The 15625-nt window shown below is 34.1% G+C and overlaps 1 non-coding gene across 1 annotated transcript; it reads right to left on the bottom strand.

Moving 5' to 3' along the window:
* Positions 1-13122: 13122 nt before the first annotated feature.
* LOC128284688 (small nucleolar RNA R71) lies at positions 13123-13229 on the bottom strand. The gene has a single exon (XR_008275111.1). It is a non-coding gene; the product is annotated as a small nucleolar RNA R71 (small nucleolar RNA).
* Between the last annotated feature and the right edge of the window lie 2396 nt (positions 13230-15625).

The following is a 15625-nucleotide window of genomic DNA, read 5'->3' as shown; positions in this document are numbered from 1 at the left end:
GGTTTTAAGAAAGGAGTGAGTGATAACAAGCTCAATGAATACTCAGAATAACCACAATGTACACAGTATCAAAGGTTAAATAAGAGCATACTACAACACGTTCACAACTATATTCTAATCAAGTCTAAACAACATATTCACGTTTCAGTAAGCCATATGACTAACATATACTCCTACATGCAATTACACTTAACTCACTTAGATATAATTCATTTAGCAATAATTCATCAAGACTAAATGACGTATACATGCTTTGATAACCTACAAGTTTAGCTAATATATTCACATGCATTTACAAGTTAATTGGAAACGATCCAAACCAAAATTACATACACAATTTACTAGAAGAACATACTAACATTTTCATGAAACTTAAATCGACTCATTTAGCATATTATTCACATGTTTTTGCATCCATGTCACATCGTATTATTACAACATATAAGATCACATTTAAATGATAAGTTGCATAGCAATCACATACTCATTTATGCATACATCACAGTACACATATATACATTTTAAGATAATTTGGCACTTGAGGCTATGAAATATAAAAGTGGGCTCTATCACCACACATCGAATACACTGATCTCTAACACACCAAATGACTCATAGAGTCAAACATATCCCAAAGGTGAAGCATAAAGCTAATACTCTCCAACATACCAAATATGTCCCATTGAATGGAAATTAGCTCACATTCCCTTATCTCTCCAACATGTCCTAGGGCCTCAACGCCCAAATCACAAAACAAACATAGGTGAATACTTACAATCCTATGACATGCCAACTATATCCAATGGTCTCAAGAATCACAAGGCCAAAATATCCACAATTACACAATTTTAATTACTGATTTAATGCATATTATTTCTGTTCATATTCATCAATTCACATCACAAACTTTTACACAATGCATGATTATCGAATTCAAACTTAATTGAACTTAAAGTGCCACAATAATGCTCATTGAGCTATCACGCATCCAACCACATATGAGTGCATTAAAATCAATCTATCACATACATAACCTGTTACATTAGCATTACATTCCATAATTCAACATATACGTACTTATTGGTTTTTGCACACTTTCACTGCACATTTATATTACTAACACAACATCATCACTATTGTTCGGTATATTTAATATGCCCACAACACAATACAATTCAAAAAAATCATCACACATGTCTCATATCACAACATCGCATTATAATAATCAATCCATAAATATTCTCATAATCACATAATTTACCAAAAATAAAACAAGGGAAATAAAAAGTTTACACTCAGAACTTAGGATAGGGATTTAGGCTATTCCTAAGCTCCCAATTAACACTATGAATCATGTCTACAAGTAGCGATTCCAAACACTCACCGATTACACTTTCGCTGAAAAGCCAAAAGTTTAAAATATCTTTTCCTTGCCTTTCGTCTTGCTCGAAGAAGGTTCCAATGGTTTTGACGCTTCACACATAATAACCACATAATATGCACAATCAATATTCACCCAAATACTCACTTAAACCAACCAAAAATGCAAGTCTAAGCTATATTTCTCATGAAACTGAAACTTTGACTAACAAACTTGAAACTTAAATATCTTCCTCTATACTTAATATTTTTGCCTACAACTGATTCTATTCATCTAATTATTCACCTATGACTAATTCTCAACCTTTAAACTACACAAAACTACTCAATTCATGGTATCAAAATTTTCGACATGTTTATGACTATTTTCACGAAAATTTATTAAATCCTTAGAAATCCTTAACAAAACTTTAAAGTAAGTTTAGAAACCTTCTAATCATGTGAAAACAAGTTGAAAGACACTTTGAAACCACGTTTTACCCAAAATCTTGAAATCCACCATTGACGACCAAATTTTCGGCTTTTATTTAAAACATGTGATTTAATGACTAAAAATTCCTTTTAAAAGACCAGATATAACCTAAAACTGGTAAGAAAATGATCCGTTACCTTAGTTGACAAAAAACTGAACGTTTAAGCGAAAACCCAAAAAACCCACTAACTTGACAATGAAGGAATTCATGGTGTTTTTGGGTTTTTGTTTTGGATTTTATGGAGGTTTAATGATTTGGAAAGTGGTAGGAATAAAAGGAAATTAGGTTTGACAAAGAAGATTGTATGGCAGGGGTTAGGAGAGCATGAGACGACAAGAGCAAATAAAAGAGAGAAGTTAACGTGAAAATAAAACTAATGGGGGAAGATATAGGGTGAATTTTAAAATTTGGTCTAATTGTCTCTTAAAAAACTTTAAGTTTTGACTCTTTTACAAATTAGTCCTATTTTCAAAATTAAAGGTATTTAAAACTCATTTTCAGAAATTGGTTTAATTTTCTAAAAACCATATTAAAAAACATTACTGATATACCATGTCACTAAATTTTGAACACTCTAAGAATAAAATTCCTAAAATACCTTTAAAACTCCTAGGCCTTATTTTGAGGTGTTATACCAAGGAAATATCATTTGGCCTTGGTGGGGTTCGAACCCATGCCCTTAAAGGGTTGTTCTGGTACACTAGAGGTGCATCATTCCCGATCTTCTTGTACTAGGGAAAGGTTCTCTCAATGCTCTAATGCCACACCGGATATGGACCAAATTGTCTCACGATGTTTTGAACCTAGCTCATGTACCACTTTAATGGGCGAAAAACCTAACCCTTGGAATATATTATAGTCCCAAGTGGTGAAAAGCCAACATCGAGGTGTCAAACCTTTCTGTCGATGTAAGCTCTTGGAGAAGATTAGCCTATTATCCCTAAAGTAACTTTTATGCATTGAGCAATGACCCTTCCACTTGACACTGTCAGATCATTAAGGTCGTGTTTTGTCCTTGCTCGATCGATAGGTCTTGCAATCAAGCTCCCTTTTGCCTTTGCATTCGAGGGCTAATCTTTGTCTAGCCTAAGAAACCTTTGCACACCCCCATTACCTTTTGGGAGGTCTACACCCAATAAAAAATATTTTCATGGAACTATCCCTTGGCTTATAGGTTTAGCGTTTAGGTTTTAGCATTTTAGGTTAACACAAGGTTAGCATTCTAGCCCTTTCAGAGATCGAATTGATAGCTTGTCCCCCTCGGAAGGAGGCCTTCTTTACCTCCCACCTAAGGTGCGCAAGAAAAGCCCAAAGCCAATCCCAGGGAACAATGAAACTTCATAGGGTTTTTTTGTCCAAGTGCAGGTAGTTCACATCTCGACCCTTTAAGGACATGAGTTCAAACTTCACCAAAGACAAATAATAAAACATTTCCTTAGTGCACTTAGGCACTCTTGTCGAATCTCTGTGAACCCCTTTGGGCTCTCCTCGGAGTAGGGAGAAAAAAACCCAATGCTAAAACTAGGTGTAGACACCTCGAGAACAACACCTCCATTGTTGAGGGAGTGAGATATTCTGGATTAGATACTCATCCTCAACATATATTAATAGATTTTATAACTTAAATTGAATAATTTTTTTTAGAACTCAATCTTTCAACATGTATTTTTTCAATTTAACAAATAACACCTTAGCATGAATTTTCCCTTAATAAAAATAAGCCTTCGTACTAAAGGTTGAAAACAAATTGCTTAAATATGAAACAAAGAAAAAAAGCACACACAATGTTTCTCACAAAATGAACTCAATTGTGAGCTGCAAGTTCTTTCTCAATCATAAACTTCAACTCTTCACTCAATCCCACAAGCACAATGGCTATCTATAGGTTTCTAAGACTTCAACTTTAAGCAAGAGATAAAATGGATGGTTATCGATTTTACTTGTTGATTTTCACCAAATTGAATTATCATAGGTAGGCTTCAATTATCATCTATAATAATCTTCGATAGTCTTAGTCAAAATACTCACTCTTAATCAACCATAATATTATGCTTACCAAAATCCATGTGACGAGATTTTACTAATAAGGACTTTGCGGTTAATGTTTCCTTGCTTAACTCAAAGTGTACTCAAATTGTGGATTAAAAATTGAGAATCATCAAATAAATTAGTGTAAATTTTCTGTTTTTATCAAGGATTTCTCGTAAGGATGTACTGCACAAGTCCTTAGCTGGTCTAGGACATCTCTCAACTTTATCTTAATTTTTAAGAGTTATCCTTGGACTAGGACTCTTAAATATGAATGTACAATGTTACTTCTTTATAAGGATAAGTCTTCCTCTTGATTTGGATACCAATAGATATTTTTACTATTAAATATGATAATTAAAATAAACACGAAGTCAAATTTTGCCAACATAAAAGAAATATGCGCAGGCTGACTGTGAAGTTGAAATGAGATGTGACAACTCCATCGATCCATTAAAAAGCACATTGTAAGCTATGAACTAACAATTTTCCCTTTGGCATTTTTGGCAAAATGTCTATAATGAAAACAAATACTCCAAAACAACATGAAATTCAAGCAAACAAATATCTCAAAATAAAAGTTCAAATCCAAAAATGAAAAAAAATACTTCCCCTAAATAGAAGCATTTGAAGCACATATTACTTTCCCCTTTTTGACAAAAATCTAGAGGGAGTAGCCTTAAGATGACAAAAATTCGAAGTTAGTTCACAAGAAATATCATATCAAGGACTTAATTTGCAATCAAATAAGTCAAAAAAGAAAATAAGATTTAGTTGCCCTTAGTAGTAGTAATACACTTCTCTTACTCCATTTATCAAGTTCATTAAAGGGGATGTGACTGGGAGCTATATTATAAAGCATTTTAACTAGTGGAACAACTTAGATCTTTTCCACCTTTATGATTTTTATAAATATGCACTTCCATATTCTTATAATACTTTGATGGAGTATTCATGTTAGACCCTATATCATCAATTTGATCTAAAAGGGAAACATTATTGTTAGAAAAAAATTGATTTGAAAACGGTTTTCCTGCACAACAAAAAATAAAAATTTTGAAAACTGACCCGGTTTGTGATATTTATAGCAATAAATTTTAACCAAATACGCATTTGTTTTTTTTTTATAAACAGATCCTTTGTGTTTTTTTTTCTTTCAACCAAACTATTTTCTCTGTTATTCTCGTAGCACGAACTGCTTCGAGTGTGGGCTCGAACTAATTTTGAACGAAAACACAAAATTAGAAAAAATTTTCTTTTTGAGGTGAAAATGAAAATTCTCTCTTTAATAATAAAAATCGGTAAATTGTTATTCCCGAAAAATATATATAATAGTTGAGAATAAATTCTTTATATTTTCAGCAGAATAACAATCTCTCAGAATTGTCTAAATAGCTCTACGGGTGCCATCTATTTATAAAAAGAGAAGGTAGAACCTTTATGGAGTTGTAGAAGTTTATTTCTACTAAAAAAATATCATAGTTTATCTAGGATATAAGGGGCAACAACCCTAGTTAATGATACTAGTGTTTTGTCGTCCCACCTCCTTACATGAGGGGTTTTGGGCCTCTCTCACATTGGGTCCAATTACTAGTACTTCCTGAACCTTTTTGACCAGTACTCTGTAATATGATCCAACCCAATTCAATTTTTTCTATTTCCTATAATAAACTTTAATATTTACATATTAAATAATTTACTCATCCCATTTTTTCCCAGTAAAATTTTGGTAGTTTTACCCTCGATAAAATTTTGATGATTTTACCCCGATAAAATTTCAAGAAAAATTCATTTAATATGTCACAACCCAACATGTTCACTATGATCGAATGATTTATTTTCATTTTTGGGCTTTAAAACAATCCAAAAACATAAACTCATTCTTCTATCATTTTTAAGTAATCCTATATAAGATCGCAAAATTCCATTTTAAAGAACCTATATTCATTTCTAAATGATTCCATTTCTCCATTTCGGAGAAAACTATAATTATTCTTGAATGTTTCCCATTTCTCTTTTTCTATTCATTTCTATTTAAACACGTAATTTATTTTTGGTTTCAACTAGTTAGTGGAGGGAACGGTTAGACATATGTGGTTGAGGTTCAAACAATTTATAATTAAGTTTTGACTTTTCCCTTACCAATTATAAAATTATTTAGTCACGAAGTCATTCCACTATAGTATCGTGGTTGAGCTCTCCTCAATGACATACCATTACGAAAGCAACTATTCAGTGCTCGCCCATTAACCTTGTCATAAGTGTGTTACCCTCATAGGATATCCTTGATCTCTTTGAGATAATATCCGTTCTCCGAATATAATCCTATTTTATCTCATGGTAACCATTAAATCTTTCTTTATGAAAAGCAATCACTATTAAATAGTGATCAAGTCATCCATTACAAAGACGGACGAGACGTGGCCACATTTGCTTTTCATCGACCATGTAATGCTAACAAGAGGATATCATTTACTCATGTTTGGGCTATGAGTTCCACTGTTGTGAATGACGCTACATACTACAGAAGTCATACATCGAACAAACCAACTTTTGGTTCCTTATCTATTTGAACTCAGGCCCTTAACCCAACCTAGTCTTCGGATCTGAGCTACGAGATGCTACAACTATTGATTTAGTAAATTCAAAACATTTTGCAACATTTAATAATTTAAATACGTAAATAAATAGCCTTCATGTACATAAAATATTACCCAACTATTTTTGGTTCTTATACGAGCTTACAAAAGCTCTTCTGCTAATCTGACCTTGAATTAGGACCAAATTGTAAAGTTTTAAAAATTCAGGCCCAACGTCGCGACCTCAAATCTCTATGTTGTGACATTGCTAACTCATTAAGTCATGCCGCAAATTTGAACATGCCGACATTGCAATGTCACTCACTGTCGGCACCACGTTGTGACATTGGATGTTTGCTATTGTGACGAAGTCCCTGTTTTTAGCAAAAACACCATTTTGGTTCCATTTCATCATGTGCAATAACACCTAATTGACTTGTATCACTTAATACCATCAAAACCAATTCAAATTCATACAATTTCATGCCAAATAAATCACCTAACCAGTTCCAAAACAAAACCAACTCAAACATGAGCTCAACTTATTCAATATCAATTCATTTAACTGCATTCATTCAAATACCAAATTTAAATAAGCTAAAACTGTTGAAAAAATCTAGTTCAAAAACAATTTTCTTGCACAATGGAAAATAAAGTTTTTTAAAATCATCCTGGTTTGTTATATTTATAGCACTAAATCTTAGACCGAAATCGTACCTATGTTTTCAGATAGACAGATCATTGTCGTTCTTAGCTTTCAACCAAACGATCTTCTCTGCTATTCTCGTACCACAAATTGCTTCGAGTGTGAGATCGAACAAATTGAATCAAACACTGAATCTAAAAATAATTGTATTCTCTTTGGTGAAAATGAAAATTCACTTCTTAAATAGAAATCGGTAAAATCATTATTCTGGAAAATATATTTAATTCTTAATAGAATAACACCAGTTAACTTGTTCACTATGATATCATGATTTATTTTCATTTTTGAGCTTTCAATAGCTCAAAAACATAAACTCAATCTTCCAATCATTTTTTAGTATTCCTTGTTCATTTAAATGAATTCATTTCCCATTTTTATTTTCATTTTCATTTCCATTTTGAGGAAACCACATTCATTTACAAATAATTCCATTTTCTTAATTTTTATTTTGTTTTTGGAGAAAATCATAATCAATTTCTGAATGTTTCCTATTTCTCCATTTCATCTTTTTTTTTTTCATTTGATTCAACATGCAATTTATTTCTGGTTTCAATGACCTAGCGGAGGGACCAATTGGATAGATGCAACTAAGGCTCAAATGATTTAAAATTAAGTTCCAGATCTTTACATATTAATTATAAACTCATTTAGTCACGAAGTCATTCCACTATAGTACCGTAACTGAGCTCTCCCCAACGACATACCATTATGAAAGCAACTCGATTAGTTCCCATCCAATGACCTTGTTATAAGTGTATTACCCTCATAGGATATCATTAATGTAACACCCTTAACTTGTATCCATCACCGGACTAGGGTTAAAGGTATTACCAGACAAATGAGAACATTAACATTCATTTTATAAGCATCGGAGCATTAAAGAGCAATCATCAATATAGAGTCCCTTATATAGGTCATCGATACCTTAAACATGCATTAGAAAGGGGTCGGGACTACACTGAACACATACAAAATTTCTCCAAAATTTAAACATTTCTCTGACTCGTATAGGTCACACTCCAGTGTGAATAGGCCGTGTGCCTTACACGACATTAGACATGCCCGTGTGTCTAGGCCGTGACAAAACAGGGCATACATATTGACTTGCTCACACGGCCACAAGACACGCCCGTGTGCTTTGGCCGTGGTCGAATCTGACTTGGGCCACACGGTTAGCCACAAGCCCGTGTGCCTTGGCCGTGCTCGAGCCTGACTTACAATTGTAGGGTACCCCAGGGGACACACGGCCGTGCAACATAGCCGTGTGTCGCACACGGCTGAGACACATGCTCGTGTTTCTGCCCGTGTAGACAAAAATAGGCCATTTGAATAGCCAACTTGCCACCCCAATTGGGTCAAACCTACAAGCTCCAAACCAAGCTATTTGCATAACATTTAATTACCAACTCACAACCAAAACATAAGCCATTCATGACATATCATTGTCAATCAAATTTCCATTTCAGTAAATCAACCAAATCATAACATATCTAAAATAAAATCATACCAAATATAAGTTTCAACTTCATGATCAAACCTTATCAATTACCATAGCTAACACATGCCAAAAGCTTACATGTTTTACCATTTCTTATATTCATACACAAACACACTAAATATATCATATTGCCTCATAATTCATATACCAAAACCATATTATAATCAATCCATACCAAGCCATATCACATGGCTACATATATATATACAATCACAAAACATAATCTAAGCACTTCTAGCTTATACATGCCATACTTTAATATATACATTTTCAAAGTACCAAAATAAGATTCGATAGTGTGGTGACAATCGTCGACGATCCCTGAGCTCACAGTAGCTTCGATATCTATAAAACAATGCAAACATACATAGAGTAAGCTTTCAAAAGCTTAGTGAGCTCGTACCAAAAATCATCAACAGTTTATAAAATATAAAACATCAACACATGAGTACTTATTAATTCTCAATTCATCTATCAATTCTATGCCAACATAATTCATATGTTTATACCAATTTAATGAACTTCATATGCATAACATCATCTATCACATAGGTATCATACATACCTGAACCTTCCCGTATTTATTCATTTTCATTCTCACCTATCGTTCCGATATTTTAAGACTCTCCGAAGATTAATCATACTTTAACATCTGCACACTTAGTGCTTTAAGGGTTAGCTAAAGCTAGAACTATTCTGTACACTTAGTGCTATCTCAATTAACCGAAGCTATCTCGATATCGCACACTTAATGCCTCATATAGTCGAAGCTATTCGAATCGCACACTCAGTGCCAAATACACTTGATTTATCATCATATTCAACCATAATCAATTATATATACAATTTATGTATAATTAAAGCATAAAAAATATATTTGTAACATCATGTTTTACGTACGAACTTACCTCGTACTCGGAATTGTCGACTCAGATTGTTTACTCAATAACCTTCGACTTCCCTCAGTCTAGATCCGAATTCCTCTTTTCTTGATCTAAATGTATTCAAAATTAACCCTTTTATTCACTAAATCATTCAAACCAATCCATATACACACAATTAAGGAATTTTGCAAACTAGCCCTCATATTTTCACATTTCGACACTTTAGTCCCTAATTCACAAAATCACAAAATACACAAAGTTTGCTTGTACACAAGCTTAGCCAAATTTTCGTAGCTCTCATACAAGTCCACACATTTCATTTACTTCACATTTTAGTCCTTCAGTTTACAAATTTCACAATTTAGCCCATTTTATACATTTTTACTCAAAATCACTTTACAAAACATGTATATCAAGCACTAAGCTTTCATAATTCATCATTTAATATCACAAAATTCATGAATTGATCAATGGCATCTCATCAAATCATGAACAGTTTCATGAATTTAAGCATGGGCTAGCAGAACACTTAACAATGATCACAAAAACGTAGAAATAATCAAAAACCAAGTAAAACTCATACCTTAATCAAGTTCTTCAATGGCTGAATGTTAAAACACAAAACCTAGCTTTTCTTTCTTCAATTTTGACATGAACAAGATGATAATGGCCGTTTTCATGCTTTTGTTTTAATTAGACAAACATTAATTAGCCATTTACAATTTTAACCATTTTATTTTCATTAGAATTCTACTAATTCATGACAAAATATGTCCATGCATTAATTCAATGGTTTAATTGCATCATAAGGACTTCATACTTAAAAAGACATGTTAATTCAACACTTTAACAAACAACAGGCAACTTTTACATTTTACACGATTAAGTCCTTTCTATCAAATCGATACACAAACATTCAAATTTTCATACGAGACTTTCACACATGCTAATTCACACATTATAGAAAAAGAAAATAATATTTAAATATTTTTTGAATCGGATATGTGGTCCCGAAACTGCTATTCCGAATAGGGTTTAAACCGGACAGTTACACTTAATCTTTTTGGGATAATATTTATTTTCTTAGTATGATCTTGTTTTATCTCATGGTAACCATTACATATTCCTTAATTAAAAGTCAATCGCTATCAAATAGTGATCAAGTTATTTATCACAAAGACAAACGATCTGTGGCCACGTTTACTTTTCATCAACCATGTAACTTCAATGAGAGGATATCATTTACCCATGTCTCGGGTTATCAATTCCACTATTGTGAATGACACTACATATTGCAGAAGTCGTACACCCAATGCACCAAGTTTCGATTTCTTATCTATTTGAACTCAGGCTTTTACTTACATCAAAGTGTGCAAGTCACACATGCATAGTCTGTCATCCAATCAGGAATTAAGCATGGCACCCTATGAACATTACAACTCGAATAAATCCATAAATGGATTCAAAATCTATTATTCCTAGGTCCAGTCTGATGCATTGTCAGTCCAGTAATAAACCATAATATATACATATTTTTACCCCATGCTTGGCATATTTATGGATGATTTTTCCTTGGTTTCATTGAATTTGATACTCCTAATCCTTTAATTCCATGTTTTATACTCAGGAAAGCTTAGGATAGTAAAAAAAATGAGAAACGAGCCAAAAACAGACAAATTGAGCCTAAATTAGTGTTTCACACGGCCTAAGCACTTCCACACGGGTGATCCACAGGCTCGTGTGTGACACACGGGTAGACCACACGCCTGTGTGTCATGATCGTGTTAACATTAATCCAAGTCAAAATTGCACTCGGCCTGAGCACCTTCACACGGGCATGGCACATGGCTGTGTCCCTGTCGAGCCCCAGTCTAATCCTCCTCAGAAAAAGGCACTTTTGAGGTTTTAGAAGCATTCTAAAACCTATATAAACACCTTAGAAGAGAATTAAAGGGGGACGCGTAGAGTAGATGGAAGAAAAGTACTCAAGAACAGCCATCGGAATCACCTCGGAGATAGGATCTACATCAAGACTGAAGATTTCCATCCAATTTCCTAGAAGTTCTTAAGTTCTTTATGTTTTGTTGTTTTCCATACTTTGAGATGTTTTTCATTGTTATTATTATGAACTAAACTCCCTAAATACCTAAGGGAGATGAAACCTAAGACGAATCTTATTACTTTTTGATTTATATGATAAATATTTGTTCTTATTCTTAATTGTGAGTTTTAATCCTTACTTTAATATTCTAGGATATTAATTCAGGTTTTTGATGTGCTTATTTAGTGGAGGAAAAGTCCCTGTTTAAGAGTAGATCATTCATAATTAAGCAGAGTTGCATGCAATCGTAGAGATAGGAGGACATAAATCTGCCGGATTAGAGTCAAATCTAATAAGGGAATCCATAGATCGAGTTAATGCAGCTATAGGGGTTTTAATTAGAAAGAGATTTCAATTAATCAACCTAGAGTCAGTTGTTTTTAGTCTGGAAAGGGATATTAACATAAATAAGGGATTTCTATGGAATAAGTCAAGTGAATAAATCGTCTATTTCAAATGTAATAAGTGAAGTCTAGGTGGATTATTTCTTGGGTATTATCTTCTCAATCGGTTTTTCAAAAGTATTTTCCAACCTTAATCTCTGTCGTAATCTTAGCTAATTAGATAATTAGTTTTAGGTAAACATTCTCTAAATTTTTAGGCTAGATAATAAAAAGATAGTAATCACTAGTACTTTTAGTCCTCGTGGATACGATATTTCTAGTCTCACCATAACTATACTACTGTTCGATAGGTGCACTTGCCTTAAGTCAAATTTTTAGTTAGTTTAGTGACCATCAAGTTTTTGGCGCCGTTGCCGGGGACTAAGATATTAGGAACGCTTAATTTTTATTACTTTAGTCATTTTTTATTGTAATTTAATTTAATTTTTAATTTTGCTTAAATGACTAAAATTTTCTTTTATTTACTTCTAGCAGGTTTTTATAGTTTATGACTAGAAGAAACCCGTCAGAACCTCTACTTTTTGATGGTAAGATCGAAAGCACAGCTTACAGAAACTGAAGAGAAATAAGGCGAAGCTTACAATACATAGAGGAAGGGCAAGAAGACGATATTCAAACCACAACCGAGGAGATGGCTAATAATTAGAATAATCCGTTACCTTCTATGGTTGCTACAAACCCAGTAGATCAGAATCCTGCCCCTCGTACTATGTATGATTATGCTAAACCTACTTTAACAGGAACTGAATCGAGTATAGTTAGGCCTGCTGTTGCTGCAAATAATTTTGAATTGAAACCTAACACGATTCAAATGATACAACAGTTTGTTCAGTTTGATGGTTTGCAAGATGAGGATCCAAACGCTCATTTAGTAAATTTTCTAGAATTCTGCGACACTTTTAAGATCAATGGCGTCTCTGACGATGCCATTTGCTTTTGGTTGTTTCCATTCTCATTGAGGAATAAAGCTAAACAGTGTTTAAACTTGTTACCACAAGGGTCAATCACTACTTGGGAACAAATGACCGAAAATTTTTTACTTAAATATTTTTCACAGGCTAAAACGGCTAAATTGAGGAATGATATATCTTCTTTTGTGCAGATGGATTTAGAAACTCTTTATGACACATGAGAGAGATACAAGGACTTATTAAGAAGGTGCCCTCACCATGGGTTACCTCTATGGCTGCAGGTTCAGACCTTTTACAACGGTGTGAACCCTTCAACAATGCAACTTATCGACATAGCCGCTGGTGGAACACTAAACAACAAAACACCTGAAGAGGCTTACGAATTTATTGAAGAGATGTCACTAAATAACTATCAGTGGAAAATCATGAGAATGAAGCTAATGAAAGCTGTTGATGTTTTCAACCTCGACGCAGTCACTATACTATCTAATCAGGAACAACTTTTAAATAAAAAGATTGATGGTTTGTATGGTTCTACTCAGGTACATCTAGTGATGAGGTGTGATTCAAATGAAGGAGGAGTACATAACACAGATTATCTATCCTTAAATCCTAGCACCGAAGAGGAACAAATCCATTATATGGTTAATAATTCTAGACCTCAAAATAACCCCTACAGTAACACTTATAATGCAGTTTGGAGGAACCATCCCAATTTCTCGTGAGGTGGTTAAGGAAATCAAAGACCACAACATCCTCCAGGTTTTCAACAACCATCTTACCAATAAGAGAAGAAACCGAACCTTGAAGAGATGCTCACAAAATTCATTTCGGTGTCAGAAACTTGTTTTCAGAAACAACACTTAAGAATCAGCAAGCGTCGATTCAAGGGTTCGAAACTCAAATAGGACAACTTGCTAAGTTGATTTCTGAACAACCACAAGGTAGCTTGCCGAGTAATACTGAAACTAACCTAAGGGAGCAGCTTAATGCAATTACTATTTGAGATGAAGAAGGGTTAGTTGAACCTAAACCAGAACCGAGGCAATGATTTGTGGTAAGTACAGGTAAGGATGAGGTGGACCACAGTGAGCAAAAATCGATAGGTAGAGAATATAAACCTTGTGTGCCGTACCCCAGTGCGACCAGGAAAGATCACACGGATGAACAATTTGGTAAATTCCTTAAATTATTAAAGAAATTACATATTAACTTACCGTTTATTGAAGCTCTTTCGCAGATGCCGAACGCAGTGAAATTTTTAAAGGAGCTTTTAGCAAATAAACAGAAGTTGGATGATGCGTCGCATGTGGAGTTGAATACAGTTTGCTCAACTATTCTATAGAATAGGCTACCTAACAAGTTGAAGGATTCAGGGAGTTTTACGATTCCTTGCTTAATTAGTAGTTTAAACGTTAACAATGCTTTGGCTAATTTTGGAGCAAGTATTAATGTCATGCCCTATAAAATGTTTAAATAATTCGGTCTTGGGAAACCCAAACAAACTAGGATGAGCATTTAATTGGCTGATAAAACAATTAGATTTCCTAAGGGTATTATTGAAGACGTGCTTGTGAAAATTGATAAATTTATATTCCCAGTTGACTTCGTTGTTCTAGACATGGATGATGATAGTGACGTACCTTTAATATTAGGAAGGCCCTTTTTAGCAACTACTAGAACTATCATTGACGTTGGCACAGGTGAATTGATAGTTTGTGTAGGTGATAAACGATTAACCTTCAACCTCGTGATTCTGAAAAAATACCTAGTAATCGAGATGATTGTTTAAGTTTTGTTAACTTGAATACTGTTGTAACTCAAACTCTTTTACAGGACTCCTCTAGGAAGAACGTGATGAAGCCTCATTCTAATCCATGCAATAAAAATAGAGTGACTTATGAAGAACGAAGGCTTCAGATCGATGAACTAGATGAATGACGAACACATGTCAAGGAGAAACCAAAAGCACACGATGAATCAAAGCGACACCTAGATAGGCGTAGGGATGAAACAACGCAATTTAAGGTTGGGGATAAAGTATTGTTAGATGAAAAGGGATCACCGAATTGCTACTTCAGAGCTTAATACAAATGGAGCGACTCCCTTCACGGTACTGAATGTTTTCCTATACGGTATAGTTGAAGTAAATCATTCTCAATTTGGAACTTTTAAGGTAAATATTACTCGACTTAAACTTTATGTGGATAATAGAATTGATAGTGAGAAAGAGGAGTCTCAACTCTGTGATCTGCCGTAATCATACGAATGAGAGGTAAGTCGAGCTTAGACTCTAAATAAGCGCTTCTCGGGAGGCAACCTGAGCACTAACATTACTAACTAGTTTATTTTAGCTATTTTTAGTGTTTTTATGTAGGTACAGTGGCCCACATGGCCTGCACACACGGGCGTGTCCTTGGTCATGTGGAAACAGGGCTAAAAATTTCCCAATTATCTAGCTACACGGCCTTGAGATACGGGTGTGTCCTAAGCCGTGTGAAAACTGGAGCTAATTTTTTAAATTTTTGACAAGTTAGAGAGGTACAAGGGCAAGGCACACGGGCGTGGGAGAAGTGAACAACGAAGAACATGACTGTGTGACACGGCTGTGTGCACCACATGGCTTGGACAAACGGGTGTGTCCCCGGGAGTATGGCAAAT

The sequence above is a fragment of the Gossypium arboreum genome, chromosome 11 (genome assembly GCF_025698485.1).
Source record: "Gossypium arboreum isolate Shixiya-1 chromosome 11, ASM2569848v2, whole genome shotgun sequence".
NCBI lineage: Eukaryota > Viridiplantae > Streptophyta > Magnoliopsida > Malvales > Malvaceae > Gossypium > Gossypium arboreum.
This window is presented reverse-complemented; position numbering and strand designations above follow the sequence as displayed.